Source organism: Bubalus bubalis, chromosome 6, assembly GCF_019923935.1.
Source record: "Bubalus bubalis isolate 160015118507 breed Murrah chromosome 6, NDDB_SH_1, whole genome shotgun sequence".
Taxonomy (NCBI): Eukaryota; Metazoa; Chordata; class Mammalia; order Artiodactyla; family Bovidae; genus Bubalus; species Bubalus bubalis.
Window position 1 is genome coordinate 62904206 of NC_059162.1, and position 15269 is coordinate 62919474.

Genomic DNA, 15269 nt, shown 5'->3' on the forward strand with positions numbered 1-15269 from the left:
GCTGTGAAGGAGCTTCTTGGGTCCCTGAGCATTCTTTGCCCTTTTTTAGTTATTTAATTTTTAATCACTGTGAACTCATAGTTAGCCTTGATCCTTTATTATCAGTTAATATGCTAGTGCCTGGTCCAGACTAGACACCAGGAAAACATTATGCTAAGAGGAATGTTAATTGTAGTAACTCAAAATCACTTCCAGAGTAGACAATTTCTAAAATAATCATATCAATAAATGTGGACATTATTTTTTCTATTTAAAGAAGTATATTGGAAACAAGAACTGAAATTTGAAATTAGCATTTCACACACCTAGGAACTCTGGCCCTATTTGGATATCCATTTATAAATTATGTGACTGAAAACTTTAGCAGACTCACACGATTCATAATATACATAATGGAATCTCAGATGACAGACTGACCATTTGATACAGTCTGACGTGCTGTGGTTCATGGGGTCGCAGAGTTGGATACAACTGAGCAACTGAACTGAACTGAATGTCCTAAGAATCACTTTGAACAAAAGAAATCTCTAGAGTAGAAAATATATGGTAACTCTTGCTAGCAAACTTTTATTTGTTTTCTACCATATCCTGTAGACTAACAGAGATCTTAAAAAAAAGTAGATCTGGACAGTGGAATAACTTGGTGATGAATGAAGATTAGCAGCTATAGAAACACAAGGATAACTTAGTCTCCTCCAGTTTAAAGTAAGTGGTATCCTGTGAGAGATATCAGAGTGCTAGAATGACACATGTGATGTCTGTGAACTCTTTCCAGAGGAGGAAAAGTTGTTTTTAGAAAAGCAAAAGCATATGTAAATGCTTATGAAAACGTATCTTATTGTTATCACTGTAGTCATCAGACTTTGGATTCAAATCAACTTGGTTTCATGTTTTGACTCTTCTGTATTGCAACCTTGGGCAAATGATTTAATCTCTTCATTTCTAAAATGATGAATTTGTGATGGTTAGTCTCAGGTGAGGAAGGCTCATCAGGGGCAACAGAATGCACCGTGAGCCAAGGAATATGTTAAGCCCTTGACATACCTCACTTCGTTTAATCATCACCATAGACGTCTTTCTTTTCCTTTTTCCTTAAACACTTTCCCCTGCCCCTCAGCTTCCACTGTCTTCCACACATCTATCCTATGAGAATTCTTACTGTCTGACTGGCAACCAATCCCTCTAAGGTGCTGACTGATAATCAATGTGTGATAATGACTTCAGGCAGAGGTGAGCAACCATTTTTTACAAGTGCCAATTCTGGGGAAATAAATGTGTTAATAGGCCATAAAAAAAAAAAAGAATACTGTAAAAAATCACCTGAAATCCTAATATCATTTGACAGCCCCATTTAAATATTAACAAACTACTTTTGTATTTTGTGTTTGTTTTATTTATTAAGGCCTTTGGAGAACAAATATACTTATGTAATTTATTGACCAGAAGATCATAATTTAAAATTGGTATTTCTTTGATGCAACTGAAATAGTATTTGTGTTATATTTGGGGAAGTTGGAACAATGATTTTCTAACCTTTCATTCTAAAATTAGAAAAGTATTTAAAAAGACTAAAACTTATATTTTAGAAAGACAGGCTAGTTGGTCAAAACAATAGTTAATAATACCTAACTATTTTGAGAATTTACTTTATGTTAAAAATTGTAATAAGTAGCTTATGTGCATTATCTAATTAACATCTATGAGATTGCTAAGATCTTATTGTTTGTAGAGATGAGGAAATCAAGACACAGGGAGGGTGAACAACTTGCACAGGCTCATGCTGACAAGTGGTGGGGCCGGATCCAAACCCAGAATGGCTGGCTTCAGAGGCTGTGCTATTAACCATATGTTGTTCTGTGAATATTGGGGAAGATATCATACCTGCTGCTCCTTCAATCCTATCATGAAAATTGGATCTGAAGACTGGAATAATAAGCAAACTCATTTCTAGGCCAAATTGGATGGGGGTTACTAATAATATATCAAGTATCCTTCTAGTGACCGGAATCCAGTATAAAGGATTTATTTTTCATGTTTTTGTGCATGTAGGGACAGTGAAATCATGCTGTAGTTTGATTGTCATATAAATTTTACTTTACTTCAGTACAAGGTATCTTAGACTGAAAAAGAGACAATTTAAGGTAACTGCTACTGCTCTCCAAACTGTGACACCATTTCTACATCATCACACTGAGAATTACAATGATATAGTAATATAATTGTTGGCTTTAATTTATGAGAGGTGCTGAGTTAGGATCTTTACATTCACTTTTTCATTCAACACTCACCAGACTTGTGAGAAGCAGTTATTCTTACTTGCATTCTTCTGACCAGAACTGAAGTTCAGAGAAGTTTAGTGACTTGTACAAGGTCTCAAGTCAAATCAATTAACTTGCTCAGTTGTACAGGAGATAAATGGAAAAGCTCAAGGTACGTAGCAAGGTACACAGCAGAGATTTGAAACCATATATGCTCAAATATGGCTTTGGCCACTTTGTCAGACTGATTACTCCTCTTTTCTCTCATTTACTCCTCTGTTGAACAGGTCTGACCCTGCCCAATTCTCTGACCTCATCTGGATCACATGCCCTCCCTGGATCAGTGAGCCCCAGCCATGTGGATCATCTGTTTTCTAAATGTTTTTTCCTGCTGCTGTTCCTCTGAATAGTATGTTCTTACCTGAGATCACCCTGTGTCTGTTTGTCTTTGTCACTGAGACTTCAGTTTGAAGTTACCTCCACATAGAGAACCTCCTGGTCACCCGAGGTAGCCCCCACCTGGTCCCTACCTATCATACTACCCTTTAGAAACTGTTTTCCAAGCACTTACTATCCAGTATTAACAGGCTCATTCGTTTCCTTGTTTATTGAATGTCTTCCCTAACATGAATGTGTATAAGAGCAAAGTATCATTCACTGTCCTGTAATAAGATCACAGTAGATACTTATTACATGAATAAAGGAATGAGAGATAAATGAACACTGGAAAGCCATATCTTTTCCAAGTCTACCTTCTTGCATTCCTGACCTCATGACTAGCCAATTTACCTCACATCACAGTGATCCTTGCAAGTAGTTGTGGTTAAGAAAGAAGTTAAGGCCAGTAATTAGGCCCCCTTGGCATGTGACTTGCAAGGCAACAAGTAAAGACTTTATTCCCTGGCCACACATATATTACATGTCTACATTGGGCATGGTGCTATGCTGGGTGGTCTGGAAGGCATGAAAATTACTTAATACTTTTTTTTGGTACCACATATATGCCAAACCTAGATTATATTTTCATCTGTTTAAAGAAAAATGTTCTATTTCACATGCTCCCTGTGTGCTGCTCTAGGAAGTATCAAATAAGTCAAAGAGATAATAATTTTATTGAAATTGGGAGGAAGGGTGCCACAGTGGGTGGGTACAGTAGCAAGCAGCGTAATGTTAAAGAGCATGAATTATGGAGTCAATGCAGCATGGGGTTAAAGCCCAGAGATGCTACAAAAGATCCTGTGAGGAAGGTCCTCCTGGGAATGGCAGTTCACAAGTGGGCAATGTGAGGCTTAGTGAAATCAACTAACTTGCTCAGTTGCACAGGCGATAAATGGAAACAAGGACACAGGCTGATTCTAAATCTGTATTTAATAATTCTGCTCTAATTTTGTAATGCTCAAATATACCTTTGAAAAATTCTTATCTGAGCTTAAATTACACAAATAGGGCTCTGGGAAACAGAGTAGACAGAAAAAATTCCTGATAGGTTTCAGAGTCAAAACGTCCCAAAGGGATGGACTACCACAGAACAGTATCTTGTCTATCACTTTCCATTAGGATGGAAAATGACACCTTTTGGGGGGGAGAGGGGGGCTGTGGGAGGTGACATCTTATATCTGAAGGCTGAGACGGTGAGAGAGGTCCCCAGAGTAAAGGCAGCTAAAGAGTGGGGTCCTTTGGCCTGATGCTGGTTTAGGCTGCAAGAATGAAGCAAACAAAAAACAAACTTCTTGGTATTTCTCCATTTTTTCAATCTACTTTCTGTAAGTAGAAGAGCAGATTCAGGATAGGAGACCTGATCAGTAAATAAAACTGTATTTAGGTTACTTCTCTTTGAGTTCTCTCTGTCGTTAGTAGATGCCAAGCAAAGCTCTAACATAATAAATGCCTTTAAATGATATATTCCAATATCCTCCATTTACAACATCAAGTGGCAATGACTATGAGGTCTAGAGGGGTTTTGTGTCTTGCCCAAAGCTATACAGTGGGATGATGGTAGAGTTCATTTCAGAAACTAGTTTCTTAATTCTTAGGCAACTATTTTTTCCAGTGTATGAACTCTGAAATCACATCATTGTGAAATATTACAATCCTATAATGATTCATATTTCTCTGAGAAAAGAAAAATCAAAACAAAACTAGAGACAAACCTATGGCTTTAAAAATTTACAGATTAAAACAAAACTCTTAAACTCAAATTTCACATAAAAATCCACCTCTCTACCTCTTTCAAAACCAACTTTCTTCCTTTGATCTATTACTAAGGAAAATAAGGCAAAAGACAATTATGTTAGGGATATTTGCTTTGATTTCATATAAAGTTGCTGCTACTGCTAAGTCGCGTCAGTTGTGTCTGACTCTGTGCAACCCCATAGACGGCAGCCCAACAGGCTCCCCCATACCTGGGATTCTCCAGGCAAGAACACTGGAGTGGGTTGCCATTTCCTTCTCCAATACATGAAAGTGAAAAGTGAAAGTGAAGTCACTCAGTCGTGTCTGACTCTTAGCGACCCCATGGACTGTAGTCTACCAGGCTCCTCCGTCCATGGGATTCTCCAGGCAAGAGTACTGGAGTGGGGTGCCATTGAGTATTATCATTTAAATATATATACATTTAAACATATATTTTCTCAAAGAAGCCTCATATTCATCATTTAAGTGATGGAAAATAAAAACCTTATTTGGGAATAAATTTTCTTTCCGTGAGGAGCTTTGAATTGAACATTTCTTTAACTCTTAGAACGTGGATATCACTAAATCAAATGAATAAAAATTGATTTGACAGTATAAGATACTCAACTTGATTGGCATATGAAAGACTATGAAGCCTCTATAAAGATTGTTATATTCACCCCCCAACCCCAGTCTCTGCAAAAAGTATTTCTTTTACTGTTTAAATATACTGATAATAAATATACTGATAATAAAATGGGAGACTCTAGAATTGAGGGCAGAAATTGTGTTGTCTAACAGGAAAAAAAAAAAAAATCAAGTTTAAAAGCAAGTATTCTAGAACCTTGAACCCATATATTGATTTTGACTTCTGTTAGCTTAGTTCTAAATATAAAAATGTTCATTGTGATTTTGCACAAATGAAAGGTGTGAAGTTGGACAATTATTTTCTTCTCATTTCAGCTGGCAACATATTACCATGACGTTTATAGAAGTAAGCTGATTACTAGAGTGGGTAGCCTTTCCCTTCTCCAGGGGATCTTCCCAAGCCAGGGATTAAATCCAGGTCTCCTGCATTGCAGGCAGATTCTTTATCAGCTGAGCCACCAGGGAAGCCCATAGCAATAAGCACCCTTGTGAACTGAAGAATTCATTTATTGCTCCAAAATACCAAGTAGGACGTGGGCCCATGGCAAGTATGTGTTGCTCTGTGCATGTGGGTGTCCTGTGGATTTAACTTGTACTAGGTAAACAGATATAATTTAACCGACATAAGTAACTTAACTATTTTTTGTGTATATTTTTTAAAGTTAAATACCCTGATTAACTTATATTCCAATCTGATGTCCCATCAATTGATGAGTTTACCTTAGTTCAAATGTTCTCATATAATTTTTAGGGAAGTGATATTAAGTTTTTCATCATAATGCATACTAAGCACTCACAATTTCAATTTTTTTTGTATTTAGTAAATGTCAATAAATCTATGGCATGTAAAAGGGCACTGCTAACATGGCAGCTATTTGATTTCTATACTTTGTCAAATATATGTACCTCTTAATTCAATAATCCTTAAAGGCAATGCACATTGTGGCTTCCCATTCATGATACCTGACCTTTCCTTAATGTCAGACATCATTTTCCTCTAGCAAGGGAATAAAGTATATTATTTATATAAAGCTAATAATTATTTGGGGAAAATAAATATAACATGAAGGGTGAAAAGACGAGCACTTATTCATTGTGCTATCATGCCTGTGAGTAGATATATTACTGTCCATATTTCTTCTGTATGGATATCATGGTCCAAAATATTTTTTTTAAGTGTCAAAATTTACCTAATCATTATTTCAGAGCCTAACTAGTAGCATGAATTAATTCCAGAACCATCCATTTTACTTGCAAATGTGAATTATCTCTTTAAGGTCTATTGTCTTTATCATTCCTGCATATTTTTATTATTCAAGGCAGTTCCAAATTACTTGCTGTTTTTTTTAAAGAAATTATATGAGGTATGAATATATAGAAAGTAAAGAGATCTAAATGTCAAAAATCCTCCCTTTTTCAAGGGAATCCCTTGATTCAGATGTAAAGTAAAATACTCATTTATAATCACATATTCATTGAGAGCATACAAGTTACCAGGCATTGTGCCAGGTGCTATGGTAGTTGAAAAAAAGTTTAAGACATGGTTCCAGCACTCATGAAATTTATGAGTCTGTAATGTGTATACTCATCAACCAAATTAATCTGTTGTTACACTTTAAAATGTTAGTATCAACAATTAGTAATATGTGTTCTGAATTCCGCAAAACCATCACCTGAGTAACTTTATATGTCTTCTTGAATGCACATAGCAGGTACCAATAATGCAGACCCTAAGCACTATTTTGCGCTTCTTCAATGTGCAGATGTCACCCTCCAAAAGTGTGAAAGAGCTCTTTCCAGGACATGCTTAGAATACATTTGCTGTTGACTGATACATCTGTGGGGAGCCGGTAGTGATGATGATCAGGTATGCCAAGTGTTAACAGCACTTATGTGTTTAGATGATAATAGCATGGTAAAATAGGAAAGATTCATTAATTTGACTAAATTTTAAAGATATTCCAGTTTGAAATAATAGTTTCTGATTTAAGGATATCTAAATTCTCTAGATAACTGACTCCTGAAATGTACTTTAACTCTGATCAAGGAAAATGCTTTAAATATTTTTGTATTGAAATTAAATAAATTAGGGTTGAAGTTTCTGTTCCCCTGCAGTAGAATATTTTCCAAGGAAAACTGCATACTTGTTAAAATAAAAATATGACCTCTCTTTTTTTCCACACTGACCTATAGATGTCATGAACCAGGCAGTGTATCACATGTGTTTTATTCAGTGACATGTGACAGTTTGTGAAATCTGTTTGAATTAATCCCTCTGGGGTCAGTATTTGAGATTATCTTCTGACCCTATTTTTCTGTAAAGCATCAGGATATTTCAGATATCTTTGGTCATCCTCATCATGATGATGAGATGCTAAACATGGTCAGAAAAATTCATATCTTAATACTCTTTAATCTTGTGATTTTCTAGTTTATTAGCTTATGGCAAATGCTAGCTAGGAACTAAAAAGCTTCTTGGATGAGGAAAAACAGTCATCTATTTAAGAGCAATTTAATCATAATGACAATTTTCTATTTTACTTCAACTCAAATGAGAAACTGATAATCAGGAACATGAAAAGCAAAAGAAGAGAATTTGCACTGGCACAGTTGTCAGATAACAATTCACCTGTAAAGATCACCATTTTTAGAGCAATATAATAATGTGCTGGTAACTACAATGTCGCAGGCAAAAGAGAATAGGAATATTTTATAGTGTGAAACTAACAATTTTTCTCTTTGATTCTCTTAAGCTTGGAAAATAACAATTGCTTAAACCACAAACACCTATCACCTCCAAGTTTCCAAGTGAAAAATAAATTGGCACCTAAAAAACAGTAGGTGGTTTGGACAGGTTTCATTAAATCAAATTATTTTAAAGCTGCAGCTTATATTTAGAACTTTCACTTCTAAAATATGATGGTGCTCAAGGAGGCATATGAGGCTAAACAATCTCTACTAACAGAATCTCCATCTACATTTGGAGAAGTATTTTGCATTAAATTTGAGGGTAGAGGTCCTCCGAATAAAGCACCTTGGAAGCATATTTAAGGAGCAAATTCAAAGATTGTATAACAGAGACTATTAACTGCCTATCTAATATACAGTCTCCTCCTCTTCCTAAGTAACATAATCCCTACCTTATGGGGAAGAGTGATATGTCTGTCTACAAATTATCTATCAGCCTCTTCAAAACAGGAGATACAAATATGAATCTTTTGGTGAATGGTGGTGGCGGTGGCGGCGGTGTTCTGGGAAGAAAACAATAGGATGATTCTACAAGCCCTTTTCTTTCCTTCTCTAGTACTTAGAAAAAGAATGCATTTGTGCTATCTTGAAAACATAAGGCAAACTTAAAGAAGAGATGCCAACATTCAGGTGGCAGAGCAAAAAGACAGCAGGATCCCATGGATGACTGACTCTGCTGCTGCCATTCTATTCCAGGGCAGACGACTTGTAGACTTCTTTTGCATGAAAAAAGATATTAACTAGTTTAAGTCATTGCTAACTGGGTTTTATGCTGCTGCTGCTGGTTTTACACTATAAGCAACCAAATCCTATCCTAATATAGATTCTCTATATCATATAAAATATTCTTTACTAACAAATACCAAAGAAAATTTAAGCTTTATTTAATTAGTGCAGGTAAGGGGAAGAAATGGAAAATGATAATTAAGTACATCTAGGCTTTTTGATAATTTGAGTCAATGCAGTGTTTAATAGTGTGGGTGTGTGAGGGACGTTATACTAGGTGGATACAGATATTGGATTAGAGGTGATTCTTACTCCTGGGTAGTCAGCCATGTTAAAGTATTAAAATATTGTTCCCTCAACTTTATCCAAGTGGAAAGATACAATGCTTACCTTTACTAACTACTAAATTATATTTTTAATGTATGCCTAACCAGCACATTTTCAATATTATGAATTCATTTTACAATAGGTTTTCCAGGATAGTATAGAAACATTTTTACATAGAAATTACAGTTTAGGAAACTATACATTATGAAGAGGAGAAGGGGAAGACACATGAGAGATGGTTGAATGGCATCACTGACTCAATGGAAATGAGTTTGAGTAAACTCCAGGAGAGAGTGAAGGGCAGGGGAGCCTTGCGTGCTGCAGTTCATGGGGTCTCAAGTTGTTGGACACAACCTAGCAACTGAACAATAACAACAACAAAGACACTATGAGGAGGAAGTAGAGACAGGAAAAAGGGAGACTTACTAATTGCTTTCAGTAAGCTTCCAATCTAGTTATGCAGATTAATTTTTACCTTTCCCTGGGGATTAGAGGTTGATTTGACTTTTATGTTTACAAAGGCCCCAAATTTAAGATTAAAACAGGTTTCATTTTCAGGGGATAACAAAATTTGATAATTCCTTTGTGCTTTACTGGTAGAATTTTTCTGGCATCAAGGAAGATCTTAACATTTGAGTTTAGGCTCCCTTCCAGTGAAAAATTTCAATCTACCTTTTTTTTGGATTAAAATTATAGCCACCTAACGTAGTCATTGTGTGACTACATTAGAGGGTCTTCCACTCTAAATTTTACTGTGAGGATATGTTGGTGCTGAGTCTCTTCTGAAAAGGAAAAGGTTGGAAATCTGTGGTTTCCTATAAATGCTCCTTACTCTACTTTCAGTGAAAAGTAGTAGTCTTGTTCTTCTTTGGGACACAACTTTATCAAATCTTTGTTTGTGTGTGTGTGTGTGTGTGTGTGTTTTATAGAGCCTGTAGATTGTTTTCAAAAAGTAATTTTAGCCACTATGGTACAGGGTCAGCTGGGGGCTGTCAAACTGCTTCCCTGGGTTATTCAAATCTAACACTGAGCAAGATAATAGCTCAAGAGGCAACTAATGGCCCTTGTCCGCAGTACTGAACGCATGTATCAGGATGACCCATACATTTTAAACAGTCTTTGTATCGATTCACAACTCTTTCAAAGTTTAAAACTGGGCTAAGTTGTATACATGAGCAAAGTCATAGAACAATGATCATTTAACATACAGAGGGCATGACATTTGATTATATCTAAGCTTCTTCAAATGCCAAGAAGAATCTGGAGAAAGATATTTGATATTGACTTTTAAAAGGTCCACACAGATAAAATTAATAAATCTTATTAAAGTTTATTTTAGGGATATTGATTTTAAAGTAGAAATGCACCCACAAAGAAAGTCCCGTGATAAAGGCTAATGTGTAAATTCCTTTAAAATCCGTAGTTACTGTAATTATATGGAGCATTTTACAAGCAACCAGGGACTTCTTTGGATAGATGACTGAAATTTAATCAGTTTCTGGCACAGACTGCCTTTCTTTCCCACCTCAAATTTCCAAAGCACTATTTCTAGGGCAGACCTGTTCAGATAGTGAACCTTTATTATCACATTTGATCTGTCTTTGAGCACTTTCCTAAAGAAAGGCTTCCACAGATCTCCTAGAAGATAAAGGAATAGGATGATTTTTCTCAATAGCACATGTTCATCCTCCCATCCCATTCCATTCTCAGCAAACTTAATTCAGCTCTACAGTCTGGATTTTATAATCACATGGAGCATTATGTATGAAATGCATAAAACATCGATGTGCTAATGCTGCCACCAGAGACTATCTGATAAAAAGTAAGCATATTCCTTTGTACTCTTAGGACATAAGTGTTTGTCCTGAACCTCTTTAAAAAACAACTTATTTCCTTTCTAAGCATTTTGGGTTTTATTTGTATTGAGTAGCCGAGGCCTGCCAGTGTGCTGAAGGGAAATCTGAGTCTGATGTAGTTTTTTAGGCAAGAAGAAACTGGAAAAATAATCACAAATGATGAATGTGAAAATTAAGCTACCCATAGAGTTTATGTTTTACAAGAATGGAATCGATCAGTTTATCTCCCAGCTGATTTAAAGCATATCTGATTATTTCTGATGGTTCAGGATGCAATGGTCTGAAAGTCTAAATAGAATTCTTAGACTTACCTTTATTAAAACCTGAGGATCTGAAGATATAACTGTCTGGATTGATTACTATATTTCTGCTGTGGAGAAAAATAGCAGCCCTTATTCACTGCTTTTTGTTCACATCTTTGTTATTTGCTTAATATATTTCTGTCCCTAGAGAAAAGTAATTTTTAAAATTATTTTGTATTGTTGTTTACTTAAACTTAGATTCTTTGAACATAGTTGGATTGCAGTGCAACATGAGTCCTAGAGATCAATTGATAGTTGTTAAAGATCATGAAGAATGGCCCATTAAAACAGTTAGTATATGACAAATAACAATGTTTGTGTTTAGTGTGGAAATTTATCAACTAGACAGAGCACTTATTCCTGAGACCGAATGAGTCTACTTGAACCAAGTTATTAATGAGTCAGTGCCCTAGTTTTAACAGACTGTCTTATTAAAATTGAACTCTAATGTGATAGATACTATCCCTGAACCAGAATCACAAAGCTCACAATTATTACGGAAGACTAAAATCTACGAAAAAGAAAAACAAACTTTTTGTCCCCTCTAAGGACTCAAATCTTTGGCTCTTATTACATACAGGCCTACCATGAAATTCCTGGCTATGTGGCCAATATTTTCCCCACTCTCCATTTAAGGTGGGATCACACACCAAGATATCATGACAAATTTAAAGACATAGTGTTCCTCCCCACTACATATATTTATATAGACCACGCTGCAAAATCTCTAATACACAAAGCTTTGCAGGGTTAAAAAAAAAAAAAAGAATCACTATCAAGGGGAAGAAAAAAAGATTGTTTTGGCTGGCAAGTGGTATTAATTCTCAGCAAGATGCTCTGTGTGTGCTTAGAAGAAATCATCACAGCTTTCTATTCCCTGTGGAGTCTGTGAGGATAGACACCCTTAAGAGCTGTGAGTCATGGGGTTGAGCACTCATGACAACTGGGTTGAATATCATCTTAAATGACAATGCCAATCTGCGAGTATTGATTGTCTGGAAGTGCTGGGCGGAGAAGGATGCTTGAAGCTAAGTTTAAGCACAGCAAGAAAGAAAGCCATAATGAATTAGTGACATTTGTAAAAGGAGAGTTTAGGTATGATGGAAGAGAACTCTCAGCTTCTAACCTCTGCAACCCAATTCTGGTATGATGTTGACCTCTGCTAACTCAAGAGGGGAAGCAAACATTTCAGTGTGCAACCAATAGTTGCTTGATGTGATCAATAGACATCCTGGTACAGAGGTGCAATGTGACCTAGCAATTAAATGGTTTACCAAACACATGTGGTGACCTAAGTGAAAATCTTCTTTGATTTCTTCTCAAGGATTAAAACTTGATATCTGGAATTAAACACAATAGTATTGAAAAAGACTGAAGTCCAGTCTTCCACAAAGTGCAGAAATCTTTAAAAAAATATATCATAAATATCTTCTCAGACTTTGATCTCTGCTAATATCACTACTTATCCCCTTCTAAGGCAATCTTCTGGAGAAGGCAATGGCAACCAGTACTCTTGCCTGGAAAATCCCATGGATGGAGGGGCCTGGTGGGCTGCAGTCCATGGGATCGCTGAGGGTCAGACACCACTGAGCAACTTCATTTTCACTTTTCACTTTCATGCATTGGAGAAGGAAATGGCAACCCACTCCAGTGTTCTTGCCTGGAGAATCCCAGGGACGGGGGAGCCTGGTGGGCTGCCGTCTATGGGGTCGCACAGAGTCAGACACGACTGAATTGACTTAGCAGCAGCAGCAAGGCAATCTTTCTCTTTTTCTTTCTTTTTTTTTTGATAGTCTAGTTCCTGCAGAAGAGTTCTTTTGTGGACTGAGCTGAAATTGACCTTCTGGTAAATTTGACATTGTGGTTATGGATCGATTCTTTTGAAGAAAACAAAACAAATCTGTGTTCACGTCCATCGGAAATTCACCACATATTCACCCAAATGATATAAAAATTCTCTTTACAGTTTTTGTAGTTTTTACTATTATTTAAACAATTGATTCTACCTCTCAAATTTTTGTGGCCAAAACAAGGCATTTGAACTTTTGCTTTAAAGTTTCTCCAACTCATTCTCAATAATTCATCTAGTTATACCAGAAAATGGGGGTCTTGCTTGGCACCATAATTCATTTTCCAAAAGCGCATTCAATCCATCATCAAATTCTCTTGATATTTCCTCCCAAATGCCTTTGAACCTCTCTTTTATTCAGTCTCTACCTTCTCCACATGAGGTCAAATAACCTTTATTTCTTGCCTGCAGGTGTGCATGCTAAGTTGCTTCTGTTATGTCTGACAATTTGCAACAGTATTTGCAACATTTTCTGCAGTCTTTCCAGCTCTTCTTTCCATTGATTCTCCAGGCAAGAGTACTGGAGTGGGTTGCCATGCCCTCTTCCAGGGGATCTTCCTAATCCAGGGATCCAGCCCACATCTCTTGAGACTCCCGCAGTGGCAGGAGGGTTCTTTACAACTAGCACCACCTGGGAAGCCCTGTCTTTTGCCTCTTCTACTGCAATTGCCTCTGAAGTCGATCCACCACCACATCTAACTCCTTTCCAGTATATGACCCAAACAAAGTCAGAGAGATCTTTGTAAAAAGCAAATCTCCTTGCCTTACTCTGTGCTTAAATTCTTCTGTAGCTTCTCCTGGAACTTAGGATAGAAGCCATAAAGTTACTCCAAAGGGGCTACAATAGTCTGGCTTCACTTTCTTCTAACTTCTAATAAATTATTTCTGATTTATTTATGTGCCCTAATCACCTGTTCCTCAGTTTTTAACTTTTATTAAACTCTTTTTCAGCTTAGGGATGTTGAGTATGAGGCTTTGCATTTGCCATTATCAAAGCTTGGAATAAAGCCTGCCCTCCCCCTTTATTTGATTTAAGTGCTCATTTTTCTGAAAGCATCCCTTGACAGTATATTCCATTCCAATTATATCAAATCAGTTTATTTTTTATTGTAGTATTTTCTATCCTTTCTTATCATTATTTATTGCAAAGTCTCATAATCAAGGTGCCTAAGGTGAAAAAGAGTTTAATAAAATTAAAAACTGAGGAACAGGTGATTAGAGCACATAAATAAATTAGAAATAACAGTGTTAGAAGAAAGTGGAGCCAGACTAGTGTAGATCTGGTAGAGTGCCTGATGAACTATGGACGGAGGTAAGGGATATTGTACAGGAGACAGAAATCAAGACCATCCCCAAGAAAAAGAAATGCAAAAAAGCAAAATGGCTATCTGAGGAGGCCTTGCAAATAGCTGAGAAAAGAAGAGAAGAGAAAAGCAAAGGAGAAAAGGAAAGATATACCCATTTGAATGCAGAGTTTCAAAGAATAGCAAGGAGAGATAAGAAAGCCTTCCTCAGCATTCAGTGCAAAGAAATAGAGGAAAACAATAGAATGGGAAAGAATAGAGATCTCTTCAAGAAGATTAGAGATACCAAGGGAATATTTCATACAAAAATGTGCTCAAAAAAGGACAGAAATGGTATGGACCAAGCAGAAGCAGAAGATATTAAGAAAAGATGGAAAGAATACACAGATGCTAAGTCACTACAGTCATGTCCGACTCTGTGTGACCCTATAGACGGCAGCCCACCAGGCTCCCCCGTCCCTGGGATTCTCCAGGCAAGAACACTGGAGTGGGCTGCCATTTCCTTCTCCAATGCATGAAAGTAAAAAGTGAAAGTGAAGTCAATCAGTCGTGTCCGACTCTTAGCGACCCCATGGATTGCAGCCTAATAGGCTCCTCTGTCCATGGGATTTTCCAAGCAGGAGTACTGGAGTGGGGTGCCATTGCCTTCTCCAATTGGGTAGGATTAGGAGGTTGGATATTATAGAGTATTTCCCTCCCAAGGCCAGCTATTTTCTGGTTGTCTCTCCAGAAGATCATAGAGGCAACCTTGTGGGTCCGGATGGGGCTCAGGAAAAGAGCATGAAACAGGAGGGAAGGGAGCAGAGCACAACCTTTGAAAGAATAACATAGCCCAAGGGTATAATGTAAACCAATTAAAATCAATTGGGTCCAAGATGATTCAATTCAGAGAAGATCAGTCGATCAGTCGTGTCCAACTCTTTGCGACCCCATGAATCGCAGCACGCCAGGCCTCCCTGTCTATCACCAACTCCCGGAGTTCACTCAGATTCATGTCCATTGAGTCAGTGATGCCATCCAGCCACCTCATCCTCTGTCGTCCGCTTCTCCTCCTGCCCCCAATCCCTCCCAGCATCAGA